Below are 16,942 nucleotides of genomic sequence, written 5' to 3'. Positions count from 1 at the left end.
ACATTTCAAGCTAAGCACAAAGGTAGCAGGCCCCTGGGAAATAAAGAACCAAAAAGCGAAAGAAAACATTGGACTTAACCAAATTCAAACCGGCTGTGAGTTTTCAAAACAGTATCATTGTTGAATACAGAAAACACTTAATATTATGTCATTCTGGGAGGGTCTAGGACAGGACCTTTTTTGGACAGTATTTTTCCCCAGGGGCATGTCTAAAGAAAACATAATCCAAGGAGATGATCTACAGGTAAGGTCAATGGAATGTGCATCTCGGGGTGGGGGTTACTAGGTAAGATAGTTGCTTAGAGCTGTTCTTTAGGGAGAAAAGTGGAGGTTGGGGTGTGTGTGTATGTGGCAGAGAAATCTTGAATCTGAAATTCATTAAATGATGGTGTAATCTTTTCCTCATGTCATAATTATTTGACCTAAAAATATATATTAAATAGCCAAGAGGTAACATATCTTTCTGCCTAACAGAAATTGCCTGTTATTCATACAATTAAGATGATTTCCCCACCCTACTGGCCAAAAGAACTTCATGCTGCTAAGGAAATAACTATCCTGTACATCACTAAAGTATTCTGACTCTGCAAAAAGCACATGTGAAATCATTCAGTAGGCTGAATAACAAAAAATGTCAGCCTCCAAGAATTTAATCAAGAAGGTATTTCCTTCTGCAGACTTCCGACAGCCAGCATGCTGAAAATGGCCCAGACACATCTGTACTGCATGTGTCTTCCGTGCACAGGACATATCAAGATACTAAGAAAAGCATTGCTATTGCTCTGCAAACAAGGTAATGCCCGATTCTTGAACAAGATCAAACTAGGATTCAATCAGGCAATTATTAACTGCCTTTGCTCCTTAGAGAGAACAAAAATATACAAAGAATATAGATCTTAACTTTTTAAAGAATGACAGGTAACATGACACACTGGCAGCCTATAAAAGCAAGAGACTGTTCTCCATGATGTGGATTTGTTGTCTTTGAGGACACACATGAATTGATGGATATATGGATATTTGCATCTTTAACCCCATCTACATCCATCCACCAGACATGATTAAAACTCACTCACCAGATGTTGAAAAGTACAGTACCTTCATTTTGCAACACTAGATTATTTACCCCCAAATTAACAAATTTTATCATGTTGATCAGAAAGCCACAACAACTGCAATTGGAGGTAAACATTAGAAAGCAGTAGGTTTAAATACTTAGGATTTTCCAAATTAAAAAATCAGTGTCAGGAGCCAAGTTTTAGACTCACTGGGATAGATTTTTCTAGCCATTTCCTAAGATTTTGTGGGTATTTCTAGAATTTCAATTTTTATTCTCTAAAATTAACTACCTCATGGTTTGCTAGTATAAAAATATACACATTGATAAAGGAGGCAAGAATATACAGTGGGGCAAAAATAGCCTCTTCAATAAATGGTGCTGGGAAAACTGGACAGCTCCCTGCAAAAGAATGGAATTAGAACACTTCTTAACACCATGAAAGTGAAAGTGAAGTCGTCTAGTCCTGTCCGACTCTTTGTGACCCCATGGACTGTAGCCTACCAGGCTCCTCTACCCATGGGATTTTTCAGGCAAGAAAACTGGAGTAGGTTGCCATTTCCTTCTCCAGGAGATCTTTCCAACCCAGGGATTGAACCCGGGTCTCTGGCAATGTAGGCAGACACTTTACCATCTGATCCACCAGGGAAAGATAAACTCAAAATGGATTAAAGACCTACATGTAAGGCCAGAAACTATAAAACTCTTAGAGGAAAATATAGGCAGAACACTTGATGATATAAATCAAAGCAAGATCTTCTATGACCCACCTCCTAGAGTAATGGAAATATCAATCAAAGTAAACAAGTGGGACCTGATTAAACTTAAAAGCTTTAGCACAGAAAAGGAAACTACAAACAAGGTGAAAAGACAATGCTCAGAATGGGAGAAAATAACAGCAAAAGAAACAACAAAGAATTAATTTCCAAAATACACAAGTAGCTCATACAACTCAGTATCAGAAAAACAATCAATCAAAAAGTGGGGAAAAGACATAAACAGACATTTCTCCAAAGAAGACATACAGATGGCTAACAAACACATGAAAAGATGCTCAACATCACTCATTATTAGAGAAATGCAAATCAAAACTACAATGAGATACCACCTCACACCAGTCAGAATGGCCATCATCAAAAAGTCTACAAACAAATGCTGGAGAGGGTGTGAAGAAAAGAGAAGGAACCCTCTTGCATTGCTGCTGGGAATGTAAATTGACCCAGCCACTATGGAAGACGATATGGAGATTTCTTAAATAACTAGGAATAAAACCACCATATGACCCAGCAATCCCACTACTAGGCATTACCCTGAGGAAATCAAAACTGAAAAAGGCACATGTACCTCAATGTTCATTGAAGCACTATTTATAATAGCTAGAACATGGAAGCAACCTAGATGTTCATCGACAGAATAGATAAAGAAGCTGTGGTACATATATGCAATGGAATACTGCTGCTGCTGCTGCTAAGTTGCTTCAGTTGTGTCCGACTCTGTGCGACCCCACAGACAGCAGCCCACCAGGCTCCTCCGTCCCTGGGCTTCTCCAGGCAAGAACACTGGAGTGGGTTGCCATTTCCTTCTCCAATGCATGAAAGTGAAAGTGAAGTCACTCAGTCGTGTCCGATCCTCAGCGACCCCATGGAATACTACTCAGCCATAAAAAGGGACACATTTGAGTCAGTTCTAATGAGGTGGATGACCTAGTGCCTATTTTACTGAGTGAAGTAAGTCAGAAAGAGAAATATAAATATCATATACTGATGCACATATATAGAATCTAGAAAGATGGTACTGATGAATTTATTTCCAAGGGAGCAATGGAGAAATAGAGAACAGACCTATGGACACAGCAGGGGGAAGAGAATGAGATGTATGAAGAGAGTAACATGGAAACTTACATTACCATATGTAAAATAGATAGTCAATGGGTATTTGTTGCATGACTCAGGGAACTCAAACAGGGACTCTGTGTCAATCTAGAAGGGTCAGATGGGGAGGAAGATGGAAGGGAGATTTGGGAGGGAGGGGACATTGGTGTACCTATGGCTGATTCTTGTTGATGTATGACAGAAAATCACAAAATTCTGTAAAGCAAATATCCTTCAATTAAAAAATATAGTGGCAAAAAAATGAAAAAAAATATACAAAGCTACATGAACAAAAGCAGAAACCAAAAGTTCAGTTTGCAAAGAATAAAGCTTTAACAAACACTAAATGAAATAAAAGTAAGGTGAGAATTATGCATTTAAGGGAATAATAAAAGGAGACTGGAACACATTTGAAAGACACATGTTTCATTGTAAATGTTTATCCAAGTAGCCACAAATGCCACCAATTTGGTAACATGCCAAAAAGCTTCATTCCTTTCCAACAGCCTCTATCCCCTTTCATCTGAATGGGGATATAGGCTTTTAATCTGTGTCCCTTTCACCAACAATGTATTCTTCACATAGAAATGAGTCAGCTTATACAGTCATCAAAACAGTATGGTACTGGCACAAAACCAGAACTACAGACCAGTGGAACAAGAAAGAAGGAAAGCCCAGAGATAAACCCATGTACCTTTGGGCATCTTATCTTTGATAAAGGATACACAATGGAGAGAAGTCTCTTCAATAAGTGGTGCTGGGAAAACTGGACAGCTACATGGAAAAGAATGAAATTAGAATACTTCCTAACACCATACACAAAGATAAACTAAAAATGGATTAAAGACCCACATGTTAAGACCAGAAACTATAAAACTCTTGGAGGAAAACATAGACAGAACACTCTATGACATTTATCACAGGAAAGTCCTCTATGACCCACCTCCTAGATAAATGGAAATAAAAGCAAAAATAAGCAAGTGGGATCTAATTAAACTTTTTTTACACAGCAAATAAAACTATAAACAAGGTTGATAAATCCTCAGAATGGGAGAAAAGAGCAAATGAAACAACTGACAAAGGATTAATTTCCAAAATATATAAGCAGCTCATGCAGCTCAATACCAGAAAAACAAACAATCCAATCCAATCAAAAACTGGACAGAAGATCCAAACTATTTCTCCAAAGAAGACATACAGATGGCTAACAAACACATGAAAAGATGCGCAACATCACTCATTATCAGAGAAAAGCAAATCAAAACAATGAGATACCACCTCAGACCAGTCAGAATGGCCATCATCAAAAGGTCTACAGACAATAAATGCTGGATAGGGTGTGGAGAAAAGGAAACCCGTTAGCATTGTTGATTGCAAAGTAAATTGATACATCCAATATGGAAGACAGTATGGAGATTCCTTAAAAACTAGGAATAACACTATGACCAAGCAATCTCACTACTAGGCATGTACCCTGAGGAAACCACAATTGAAAAAGATACTTGTACCCCAAGGTTCATTACAGCACAATTTACAATAGCTGACTGTGGCTCAGATCATGAACTCGTTATTGCCAAATTCAGACTGAAATTGAAGAAAGTAGGGAAAACCACTAGACCATTCAGGTATGACCTAAAACAAATTCCTTATGATTATACAGTGGAAGTGAGAAATAGATTTAAGGGACTAGATCTGATAGAGTGCCTGATGAACTATGGATGGAGGTTTGTGACACTGTACAGGAGACAGGGATCAAGACCATCCCCATGGAAAAGAAATGCAAAAAAGCAAAATGGCTGTCTGAGGAGGCCTTACAAATAGCTGTGAAAAGAAGAGAAGAGGAAAGCAAAGGAGAAAAGGAAAGATATAAGCATCTGAATGCAGAGTTCCAAAGAATAGGAAGAAGACATAAGAAAACCTTCCTCAGCGATCAATGCAAAGAAATAGAGGAAAACAACAGAATGGGAAAGACTAGGGATCTCTTCAAGAAAATCAGAGATACCAAAGGAACATTTCAAGGAAAGATGGGCTCGATAAAGAACAGAAATACTTCACTTTCACTTTTCACTTTCATGCGTTGTAGAAGGAAATGGCAACCCACTCCAGTATTCTTGCCTGGAGAATCCCAGGGATGGGAGAGCCTGGTGGGCTGCCATCTCTGGGGTTGCACAGAGTCGGACACGACTGAAGCGATTTAGCAGCAACAACAGAAGCAGAAGATATTAAGAAGAGGTAGCAAGAATACACAGAAGAACTGTACAAAAAAGATCTTCACAACCAAGATAATCACGATAGTGTGATCACTCACCTACAGCCAGACATGCTGGAATGTGAAGTCAAGTGGGCCTTAGAAAGCATCACTACGAACAAAGCTAGTGGAGGTGATGGAATTCCAATTGAGCTATTTCAAATCCTGGAAGATGATGCTGTGAAAGTGCTGCACTCAATATGTCAGCAAATTTGGAAAACTCAGCAGTGGCCACAGGACTGGAAAAGGTCAGTTTTCATTCCAATCCCAAAGAAAGGCAATGCCAAAGAATGCTCAAACTACCGCACAATTGCACTCATCTCACACACTAGTAGTGTAATGCTCAAAATTCTCTAAGCCAGGCTTCAGCAATATGTGAACCGTGAACTTCCAGATGTTCAAGCTGGTTTTAGAAAAGGCAGAGGAACCAGAGACCAAATTGCCAATATCCGCTGGATCATGGAAAAAGCAAGAGAGTTCCAAAAAACATCTATTTCTGCTTTATTGACTATGCCAAAGCCTTTGACTGTGTGGATCACAATAAACTCTGGAAAATTCTGAAAGAGATGGGAATACCAGACGACCTGACCTGCCTCTTGAGAAACCTATATGCAGGTCAGGAAGCAACAGAACTGGACATGGAACAACAGACTGGTTCCAAATAGGAAAAGGAGTATGTCAAGGCTGTATATTGTCACCCTGCTTATTTAACTTCTATGCAGAGTACATCATGAGAAACGCTGGGCTGGAAGAAGCACAAGCTGCAATCCAGATTGCTGGGAGACATATCAATAACCTCAGATATGCAGATGACACCACCCTTATGGCAGAAAGTGAAGAGGAACTCAAAAGCCTCTTGATGAAAAGTGAAAGTGGAGTGTGAAAAAGTTGGCTTAAAGCTCAACATTCAGAAAACGAAGATCATGGCATCCGGTCCCATCCCTTCATGGGAAATAGATGGAGAAAGAGTGGAAACAGTGTCAGACTTTATTTTTCTGGGCTACAAACTCACTGCAGATGGTGACTGCAGCCATGAATTAAAAGACACTTACTCCTTGGAAGGAAAGTTATGACCAACGTAGATAGTATATTAAAAAGCAGAAACATTACTTTGCCAACAAAGGTTTGTCTAGTCAAGGCTATGGTTTTTCCAGTAGTCATGTATGGATGTGAGAGTTAGACTGTGAAGAAAGCTGAGTGCCAAAGAATTGATGCTTTTGAACTGTGGTGTTGGAGAAGACTCTTGAGAGTCCCTTGGACTGCAAGGAGATCCAACCAGTCCATTCTAAAGGAGCTCAGCCCTGGGTGTTCTTTGGAAGGAAAGATGCTAAAGCTGAAACTCCAGTACTTTGGCCACCTCATGCGAAGAGTTGACTCGTTGGAAAAGACTCTGATGCTGGGAGGGATTGGGGGCAAGAGGAGAAGGGGACGACAGAGGGTGAGATGTCTGGATGGCATCACTGACTCGATGGACATGAGTCTGAGTGAACTCCGGGAGTTGATGATGGACAGGGAGGCCTGGCGTGCTGTGATTCACGGTGTTGCAGAGTTGGACACGATTGAACGACTGAACTGAGGACATGGAAGAAACCTAGGTGTCCATTGACAGATGAATGGATAAAGAAATGGTGGTACATATATACAATGGAATATTACTCAGCCATAAAAAGGAACACATTTGAGTCAGTTTCAATGAGGTGGATGAACATAGAGCCTATTATCCAAAGTGAAGGAAGTCAGAAAGAGAAAGTCAAATACCATATACACATATATATTTAATGTAGAAAGATGGTACTGATGAACTTATTTGCAGGTCAGCAATGGAGACACAGACATAGGGAACAGACTTGTGAACACAGGAGGGAGAAGGAGAGGATGGGACGAATGGAGAGAGGAGCATGGAAACATATACACTACCATATGTAAAACAGATAGCCAGTGGAAATCTGCTGTATGACTCAGGGAACTCAAATGGGTGCTCTGTGACAACCTAGAGGGATAGGATGGGGTGGGAGGTGGGACAGAGGTTCAAGAGGGAGGGGACATATGTATACCAATGGCTAATTCATGTGATGTATGGAAGAAACCAATAAAATATTGTAAAGAAATTAGGCTTCAATTAAAAATAAATTTAAAAAAATGAGTCCACTTAAATTTAAAAAAGGTAACTAGTTTTATTACCATTTCTGCTTAATTTAATGGCTTTGGATTTTTATTCTAAGAGCAATGTAAACTTATTTTATCTTGGCTGACAAAGCATTAAGTGACCTGGCCCTCGTCTACCCTCTTGACTTGTCTGCAAATTACTTTGCCCCTTGGTCACCGTGTGCCAGTTACACAGGTCTCCTGTTCTGCTTCTTGAGAACAACTGAGTGTATCTCACTTTCAGGTTTCTAATGTCCCTCTTTCTGTTGCCTGGAATGCCCTTTCTCTGGCACTCAACATGGTTGTCTCATCTCATCCTTCAAATCTAACCCAGCATCATCTCGCCAGAGAGGATTCCCTGACAAGCTTAATTTAAGTAGCCTCCTCTCAGCTACCCTCACTCCCAATCACCTCATTCTGTTGCACACCTCTGTGGCTCTTATCAAAGTCTGAAATTATTATCTCTTAGTTTACTTAAGTGGCGCTAGTGATAAAGAACTCGCCTGCCAATGCAGGAGATGTAAGAGATGCGGGTTCGAACCCTGGGTTGGGAAGATTCCCTGGAGGGAGACATGGTAACTCACTCCAGTATTTTTGCTTCAAGAATACCATGGACAGAGGATCCTGGAAGGCTACAATCCATAGAGTCACAAAGAATTGGACAGGACTGAAGTGACTTAGCACACAGCAGTTTACTTGTTCATCATCTGTCTTGAATGTTAGACATTGGAAGCATGGCCTTGATTTACTTCTAGATCCCCTGTGCCTAGAATGATACCTGATTTTGGTTTCAGGAAAATTTCTCTGTCTGATACAGAGAGAGAATTGATTGGAAGAGGGCAAGGCTGGAGTGGGAAGACTACCATAATCTAGTGAACCAAAGTGAGGGTAATGGGGATGGAGAAATGGGGATGGATGAGAGGGATCTTCAGGAGATAGAATCAGCAAGACTTGATAACTGGTTGGATGAGGGAGATCTTAAGGCCAGAATCCTGGTTTCTCCCTTTATGGTGAATTTCCCAAGCAGGTTCCAAGTTTGTATTAGGAATAACAAGATTTTCATGATATCAGCCTGCTCCTGACTGCAGCTGGTTGGTACAGGTAGTGACGTATGGATACATATGGTATCCACATGTAGGTCATAGTACGAGGGCAAGACATTTCAGTTTTCCCAGGGAAGTCCTGGACTGTTGCCCTTGAATACTGTTAGTACTACCTCCTTTCCCTCTCAAAAGTGTCCTTGTTTGAATGATAACATACTAGGTGCTTAGGGAAGGTAGGTGCCCCCACAATTGTCTGGCATTAACTCTGCCCAATATGAGTGCCCAGTGCTGAATGGTGCCTATACCAGTAGACTCTAGCTTTTAAGAACACAAGCACTATTTGAAGAAAGAAAGAGTGGGCCACACAAGGTGGTGCCTCTGTCGAGGCAGTCAGCGGCATATTGCAGAGCTGGGTGTCACTGCGAGTGACAGCAGGGCTGAGAAGCTCCCCCTCCCTGGTCCCTGGCACCCTTGCAGGCTACTTCCATCACTGAGGATCATTTGACTTCATCTCTTTCGCACCATTAAGGAGTTTAAATGACAAAATTACCACTCTAAGGCAGCAGGAACATGAAATGGATTGTCCTACATTTTGTAAGGACGTGCCTTCCATGGCTAGGAACCTGTACCCGGAGATCCATGAAGGCATCTCAGCCTGTAATGGTGCATCACAGAAGCCAGCAAGACTAAAAACTTGACCTCATGCTATATTAAAGAGTTCAGAGTTAGCCGCTGTGAAATGATAAATTATTTTAATGATTGTGAGCAAGAATGGAGATCCATCACCAAAATCTCTCTTTGACATATCCACAGATCCCAGACTTTGAAGAGATTTCAAATTTAGTAAGTATGGCAAAAATGATCACAATATTGTATAATTATCCTCCAATTAAAATAAATTAATTTTAAAAAGACAAAAAAAGAGTGATTTTATCAGGGATAATTTAAGGCCTCACATCTCAATAATGTCTTGAAATCCCAACATAAATTTCCATGCTTCTTAATTGTTGATCTGAGCTTTCAATGAGTCATTGATTTATAAATTGCAGAAGTTCCTTGACATTCCCTCTACCCTTCCTTTTTTGTTGGGAAAAAGATTACTAGTTATGACTCCACCAGACCTTCCCTTAAAATCAAAGACTAGGTGATATTGTGGCCCAATTGATGTTTAAGAAAGCAGCCTAAGGTTTCAAATGCTATATATGCTTATGCAGTTTGTTTCATCTATTAGCCTCCTAAGAGGTTACTGAGGCTCCCTTTCCTCTGTCTGTTGACTACTGGCCACCACCCAGAAAGAGAAACTCTGACCTGGGATGGAAGATAGGTCTTAGATTGGCTGAAAATATAGAAACTTTGTCAATCCCTGAACAAAGGGATTCCTTGACCATAACTTGATTCACTGAGAGGCAGAAAACCTGAATGATAATCAGCAACTGAAAAGTCACCAGCTCTACAACTCAATGACACAGCATCAGAAATTGAGAAAAGTGCTTATATAAATACATTTCAAGCACTGGAGATTTATACAACTTTCTATCCCCCCAAATGTAATATATATTGAATATATTGAGAGTAACACAAAAGAAAACAAAAGGAAATAGGGCTACAATAAATGAAAAGGGGCCCCTGATATTTAAATCCAATAAAAATATCATTATTGGCAAAGTTTACCGAAGTGTCATCGGAAAAAGCAGTACTGACATTTTCTGTTCTTTCTCCTTCTGTTTTTCCCCTTAAATTAAAAATCACAGCAAAATAAAGCCGCTGACTGGACTCTGAGGAACACTATTCATTTTCCCCCTGACCCGATTAGTCAGAACGTCTTTCGAACGATTAGTTTTCAATTTGCACCACTGCCAGAGAGGAAGGCCTCCAAATTAATGGTTGCATTGATTGTTTACGCCTCCGAGAGGCACATTAAAAAACTTCAGCCATGCTAAAAGAAATGCTGATCTTGAAAGGATTTTATTTAATGGATTTTTTAAAAATTAAGAGTTTTAGAAACTTGCCAGAACTTGTTTAAAATTCCACTTTCAAGTTTGTCTGTCTAGAGAGCTTGAATGGGGAGGGCTTTGTCATTTCTTAGTGTAAAAAGCTTTGAACTTGAATTCTGGGAGCCCTGGACCTACCAGTGGGGATCTTGACAGAACTGCAATTCTGGCTCAAATGTAGGGCCCATTTGCCACCCAGCTTTCCCTTATTAACAAACAGGGTCCTTCGTTACTCCCCCAAGGGTCCCTCCTTGGTGGTTTCTCTTCTCTCTCTTTGGTTTTGGAAGCCACACTTAGGGGAAAAAAAGAAAAGGTTTAAACAAACGTTGGTCTGTTTGGTTGGCACAGAGGGATGGGAATTTGCACAAAGCCTTTGTTGGGCAAGCTTTCCTTAGCTCCCTGCCAAGGAAGTTCTAATTCTGTCTCTCAAATCAGGGAAGGTAACAATGGATTAGATAACTATTTCTTCCATCCTAAATTGTCTCTAAAGAACTGCACCATGTATTTGCAGCAGGACAAGGACCACATCAGAGGCAAGGTCACTTTCATTATTGACATATCCCATTTTGAAACTGGCCAATATAATGATGAAGTGGCTTATTCATGATAGTGTCATGCACAAAGCAACAGCTCACTGAGGACTCCTGAACAAATGTTCGGGGATAAGAAGTAGACTTCTGTTCTTGCTGCGGTCTGATGACCATGGTTTATGCCATGGCAAATGAGGGTTCATTAGATATCAAAGTAGTTCCCATTACTTAAAGTGGTACTGAATGCTCATTTTTCACAATCCCAAACGTTACTCCTAAACTTTTCTATGTGTGTCTTAACCAAACAATCATACTCCCTCTCAAATGCCCATGTGCTTCTTGGTTAATGCTTTGACCTGGGTTGGCACAGAAGAGAAGTGTGAGTCTTAAGTGATACCTTATTTGAATGAGGTTCAGTAATGGGAAGAGAGAGAATGAAAATCTAGAGTTTGTAGATCTCTGGTAAAAGGTAGAGGTCAAACTGACTGAGACTTAGTATCTGGCATTTGGAGACCTATGGTGAGCCCTGAAAGCATTCCTGGGCTCAGACTTGCTGTTGGCAGGTCAACACAGTCAAGACGGTAAGACTGGTTCTCCACCTTTCAGTTGTATGCAACAACCACTGTGCAAAGTAGCAGGGCTCTACAAAACCCATAACCTTAACACTAATCACTTGTTCCGTAAGAATTATGATGAGGTACCTCCAATTTTTCCCCTATCCAAAACCATAGCACTTCCTTACTCATAGCTGAGTGGTGGTATTTCCAGAAGTGCTGCTTTGACCATGTGGTATGAATACTCCTCATAGAGACCTGATAAATTCCTTCCAAACACAAGAGAAAAACTGACACTTGTCAAATGAATTTCATGTCAGCTGCCTCAATATGATTGACATGCTATTTACTAGATTCTACCTAATGTCATCTCCCATTCTTAGTTCACTAATTTAGTTTTGAGGTTTGTCATCTTCTTTATACAATGCATAAGATAGTTTTCTTCTTAAATATACTGTATTGCTCAGGACCTTTTACAAATATTAAGAACAAGCTCTTGCATAAAGCTTTCCTGGAATCACTGGTTCCACTTTTCAGGACAGAAATAAAAGCCTATGTTTCACTCAAAAATTCTGTGATTATATTTCCTAGTAGGATACATCTCCTATTATACTGAAAGCTCTTGGAAACTGTCCTTAAAAATACTTCAGGTGCCTAGCAGTTTCACAAACTGTGTTGAGGGATAAAGAGAGCCAGTTGTGTGAGCAGTCTGCTCTGGTAGAGAAAGTATTTTTTTATTGTCATTGTTTAGAATTAACGGCATATGGCCATAGTGAAAAGCAGACTGATTTTTAATTGGTTTTATTATTATTTTAAAATTCTCTAGATTTAGACAAGGAACTTCCTTATTTTGTGTCACTTTTGTCAGAGTGCTCCCACCTCATCCATGTACACAACTCTTCAAAGAAAGTCCAAAATGACCAACTTCTATTCAAAAACAAAGCAACTCTAAGATCACCCTTTGGCTTTTAACCAAAAGCCAAGTATTTCAAAGACTATACCAAAAGAAGCCAAGCACTGTGTACAACAAACAATTACTGTTATTCTTATGTATATCTAAAATTGCAAAAGACACTTGTGTGGACTTTAATGCCCTAGTTTATTCCTTCTGTGTTAATACAAATAAAATACACCACTTAGAGTCTTTAAAACCTCACACTTTCCTTTAATTTTTGATAGTTTTGTCTCCACTATACCCAGCTGAAGTTCTTCTGAAGTTTTCCCTCATTTAGGTAAAACTACTAACTCTTAAGAAATGACCAAACCAAGTACAAATATAAATTTTTCTCGTCTTTCTCTGGGGACTTTCCTGAGACTTGAGGCTCCCCACATACAAGGTCATGTCCAATAGTGTAACTTCTTCTCACTGAAAACACTTTCAATAAATTTTGTTCATAGTATATCAGTTAGGAAGTGTAAAGAACATGAAATTATGTGCAGAGGTAGGTACATGGGAGGGTTTTGGGGCTAGGCCTGCAATGGCACACTTCATTTTTGCTCATTCCCTGTACCACTCATTGGTAGATCTCAGCCATGAGTCACACGTAGCAGCAAGTGGAAGCTGCTAAATGCCTGGCCAGGAAGAAGAGGAAATGGATGTTGCTGACCAGTTAGTGTTTGTACTATCCCATCAGATGGTTAGAGCCAGGAAGGCAGGGCATGCTAAATCCTGTCATGCAAAAATCTGTGCTTAATATAGTACCTCGTACATGGTTGAGTTTTGTCAACTCTAGCCCACTGGATGGGAAGCAAGCATCTTATGAACAAGAAGGAAAGAGTTGGGCCTACAGAAAATTCAAAGACTTTAACCTCAGAGGTAAGACTTCGTCTGCTAAAATACGAGAGGAGACTCAGTAGATCCCATGAATGCTGATGAATTTCTAACATTTGGTTGTGAATTTTAAAAATCAAGGACAATTTATAGCAATTCACTTAAAAATTGTTTAGTTTTTGTTAACCTTCTAAATAATCAGCTTATGCAGAGACAGATACACACACACTTATGGTTATACAAGCTACTTGCATGTGTAAATGTACAGAAAATTTTGGTTTCATATGGCTTTTCTGGGACCAAAGAGAGAACATGTAAACACTTACTATGAGTAAACAGAGCCTAATTCAGTATCTTAGTACACAGAACTTTGAAATAAATGGGAAAAATATTCTATTTTGAGTTTTCCATGAAGGACTTAATTATTGCATGTCACCCAGAAAACCTAGCGACAATTTATAAGCTCTCACAAATCAACCACTAAGCAGTGGCCCACATTTTGTTCTAAGCATTGCTACCTTATGAGAAAGAACACTGATGCAGAAGTTCTGAAGATGTGGTGAATTCTTTCAGGCACAATATGATCACGATGATGACTAATAAGCTACATTTTTAAGATCGTAAGAGAACTGTAGGTTAACAAGTAAATAATATTAATTATGCTAAAGTAATAGGCACTCTCAAACCAGGATTCTGTGGAGATGGATTGCTCCTGTACACCAAAGAAACTCATAATCATTCCCCTTCCTATGCTCCAAGATAAAGATATCACACATGCACACTCTAAGAACAACTAAGTGGCAGATTCCTTTTATTTAGGAGTGTACTGCTTTCTCTCTTGATATTATAATATTAACTGAAGATATTATATAAAGGTTATATAGGTAAGTCATACTGCATCAAATCATTGTTCAAACAGGATTTTTCTGAACCATTTAAACTATTAGTACAGAATGAAACATACAATCAACAGGCACCAAAACACAGAATGAATGAATAAAAAAACCAGAATGGTCCTCCACTTACCCGTGGAGTGCACCTGGATTTTATTTAGTGACAGCTTTAGTCAACTGTATCTTCACCTTGATTGTAGCATCTGTATCACCACATTCCTCATTGTTGGTTGTGAAGCTTGGTGTACTTGGAAGTACACTAGTTTAATACCTATAAATATGAGGAATATAACATAAGAACATCAGGACTGAATTACTGCTCAGACCCTAATCAGTGGCGCCAATTAAGAGTAAATTTTAAATCAGAGACTCTCAAGCCGTAGGGGTCATCAGAATCAACTGGATCGTTTATTAAAACCTGATTTAGTAGATTTGGGGTAGAGTCTGGGAATTTGCATTTCTAACGAGTTCCCAGGTGATGCTGATGCTATTGGCCGGGGGCCACACTTTGAGAACCAATATTAAGTCAATAAACATCTATTTGAAGACCCTCATATGCCTGGAAATGGAGAATAGATTTTTGCCCTTAAAGAGCCAGAGGTGTCACCCAAACCATTGCACTTTCGTATTAGTGTTTGTTATATCTACAATTAAAATCTTTAAAAAATATATATATTGTATAAAACAAAAATCTGAATAAAATGCTGGTATTAACAGTAAATCGTAAGAGTTCACAACATAACATTTAAAATCAAGGGAAACTCATTATTTAATACCTTTTAAATACACATATTTCTGACAGTAAAAATCAAGTAAATTATACAAATATGAACATTAAATTACATAAATATGAACTTTTTTCCCTTTTTGGGGAGAAAATAAAATAAATCTAGGGATACATTACATAAAATCCTTACCTTTTCTCCCACCAAAGAAATAAACAAAAAGTGACCACCCATCCCCATTTACTAGCATCAAAAGTTTCTTCCACGTTTTACCAAAATAATACTGCATCTTCCTTAGAATCTTTTTTCAGCTTTACTACCTTCAGGAAAAATACCCGGTCCTCTTTGGCCTGATGTCCTCAGCTTGTTCTTGGGAAGCTCAGCGGCTTAGCACTCATTCTCAGTTGAAGTAACAGGACTGAGGTCATCAACTGCTGTTGGGTCTCCTTCATCTCCTGTTTCTGGCCAGTTCCCTGCAGGCAGTGAACATGTTGACCCCAGTGGCCAACAAACCCTAAACGTTGCTATGTGCTGTAAAGCCTCTGAAACACAGTGTATCTGGGGTCAAATTCAGTCATAGCTGCATTCCATTTGGCTGGTATGGTGCTTGGGGAGACCCGCACTGATGAACCCTCAGAAGAAGCCAGCCCTGTACCGTGCACTTCCGGCTGATTGCTTCTGACCGCTTATTTACATGACCTGCCTGGTCTCGCGAGATGGCTGAAATTGCAGCACCTGAACAAATAGGAAAACCATGGCTTGAATAAATTGAGCAACTTTCCTAGAGGCATCATAGTAACTTGTGCCACGTGCTCAGAATGACGTGGCTCAAGGTTCCTTCCTTGCGCTTTGCTGCATCCGCCACTTCTGGGGTTTCTGTAGTAATAACGTAGAACTTAGACAAGAACTTAATCAGTGTTGTTTACCTATCCTGATGAGTTGTGCTTAAGGACACAAATATCATGGTCATCATATCCATCTCTCAGGTTTACCATGTCAGCCTGATCAACATGGTACCTTCCTCAACTTGGTACCTTCCTCTGGAGTGTTTTGAAACAGGTTGAGACTCCACTTTCCATTTTTAGGTTTGTGGAGGAGGAAAATATTATGTAAACCAGTGCAGGGTAAAGAAATAACTTGAGCACTGGCCTTGGAGTCAGTGACTAGAAAAAGTACAGGTTTTCATAAAGGCATTCTTTATAAACAAAATAAAAAAAGAAATTGAGCTTCAAATGTCAATGGCACAGTCTGAACTAGAAAACATTGAAGTCAAGAGAGAGAAGGTTTCTCCTTGGCCCTTCCTACTTTGGCTGGCTGAGCTATTCTCCCGATTCTTTTTGTCATCGTTGCAGATGACAACAGAGAGAATTCACCTGTTCCAATTTGACCTTCTTATTCTTTTAACTGGCAAGCGAGGGGCAGAAGCAGGAAAACCAAAGGCAGTGATTCTCAAAATTAAGCATATATAGCAATCACCTGGGGAACTGAGGCTGCAGCATCTTTGACCCTAGCTGCAGAGTTTTCTGGTTAGTCTGGAATCTGCATAGCTCTCCAGCATCCACGGGGGTTTTTGATGTTGAGGGTACTAGAGCACACTTGCAGAAAACCCTTCTGCTTTAAAGCAGTCCTTCTCAAACTTTACCTACAGATTTCTGTTAAAATGCATAATCTGCTTAAGTAGGTCTGGGGTGTGTCTGAGAGTGTTCTCACAATCTCTTGGGGGATGCTGGTCCTAGAACTACTCTTTGAGTAGCAAGAGTTTAGGGCTTGGACATGTCAGTTGTTTTGCCTGGGATCAAAACTCAGAACACACTGTTAGTACTTAGTCCTATGACTGTAGTAATGTTTCAGTGAGCTAATAAATATAAAGCCCCTAGCATATAAGGAGGCCTAACAAATGTTAGCTAGTATTGACATTTTGTTCTGCTTTGAGTTTTGTTTGATATATGTATTCCTCAGTAAGGGGACTTACAGAATTGCATACTGGTATCTTGGTGGTTTGGGCTTGTCTGGGTCACTTGAGTTTCAACCCTCTTTCCCCCAGCCCCCCCTTCTTCCCTTCTCTACATTAACCACATCCTGAACATCCCCAAATGGCCATTCCTTCCTCTGAA

The 16,942-nt window shown here is 39.7% G+C and overlaps 1 long non-coding RNA gene across 3 annotated transcripts in view; it reads right to left on the bottom strand.

Moving 5' to 3' along the window:
* LOC123335058 overlaps window positions 1-16,272 on the bottom strand; it is a 156,594-nt gene extending 140,322 nt beyond the window's left edge. For 2 of the 3 annotated variants that reach the window (XR_006553333.2, XR_006553336.2), the window contains exons 1-2: window positions 15,149-16,272; window positions 14,237-14,374 (exon numbers count right to left, since the gene is read on the bottom strand). This is a non-coding gene — a long non-coding RNA (uncharacterized LOC123335058). The remainder of the gene's footprint in view (window positions 1-14,236; window positions 14,375-15,148) is intronic. The other variant, XR_006553334.2, reaches the window with a different exon arrangement.
* Between the last annotated feature and the right edge of the window lie 670 nt (window positions 16,273-16,942).

This window comes from Bubalus bubalis, chromosome 9 (genome assembly GCF_019923935.1).
Source record: "Bubalus bubalis isolate 160015118507 breed Murrah chromosome 9, NDDB_SH_1, whole genome shotgun sequence".
NCBI lineage: Eukaryota > Metazoa > Chordata > Mammalia > Artiodactyla > Bovidae > Bubalus > Bubalus bubalis.
This window is presented reverse-complemented; position numbering and strand designations above follow the sequence as displayed.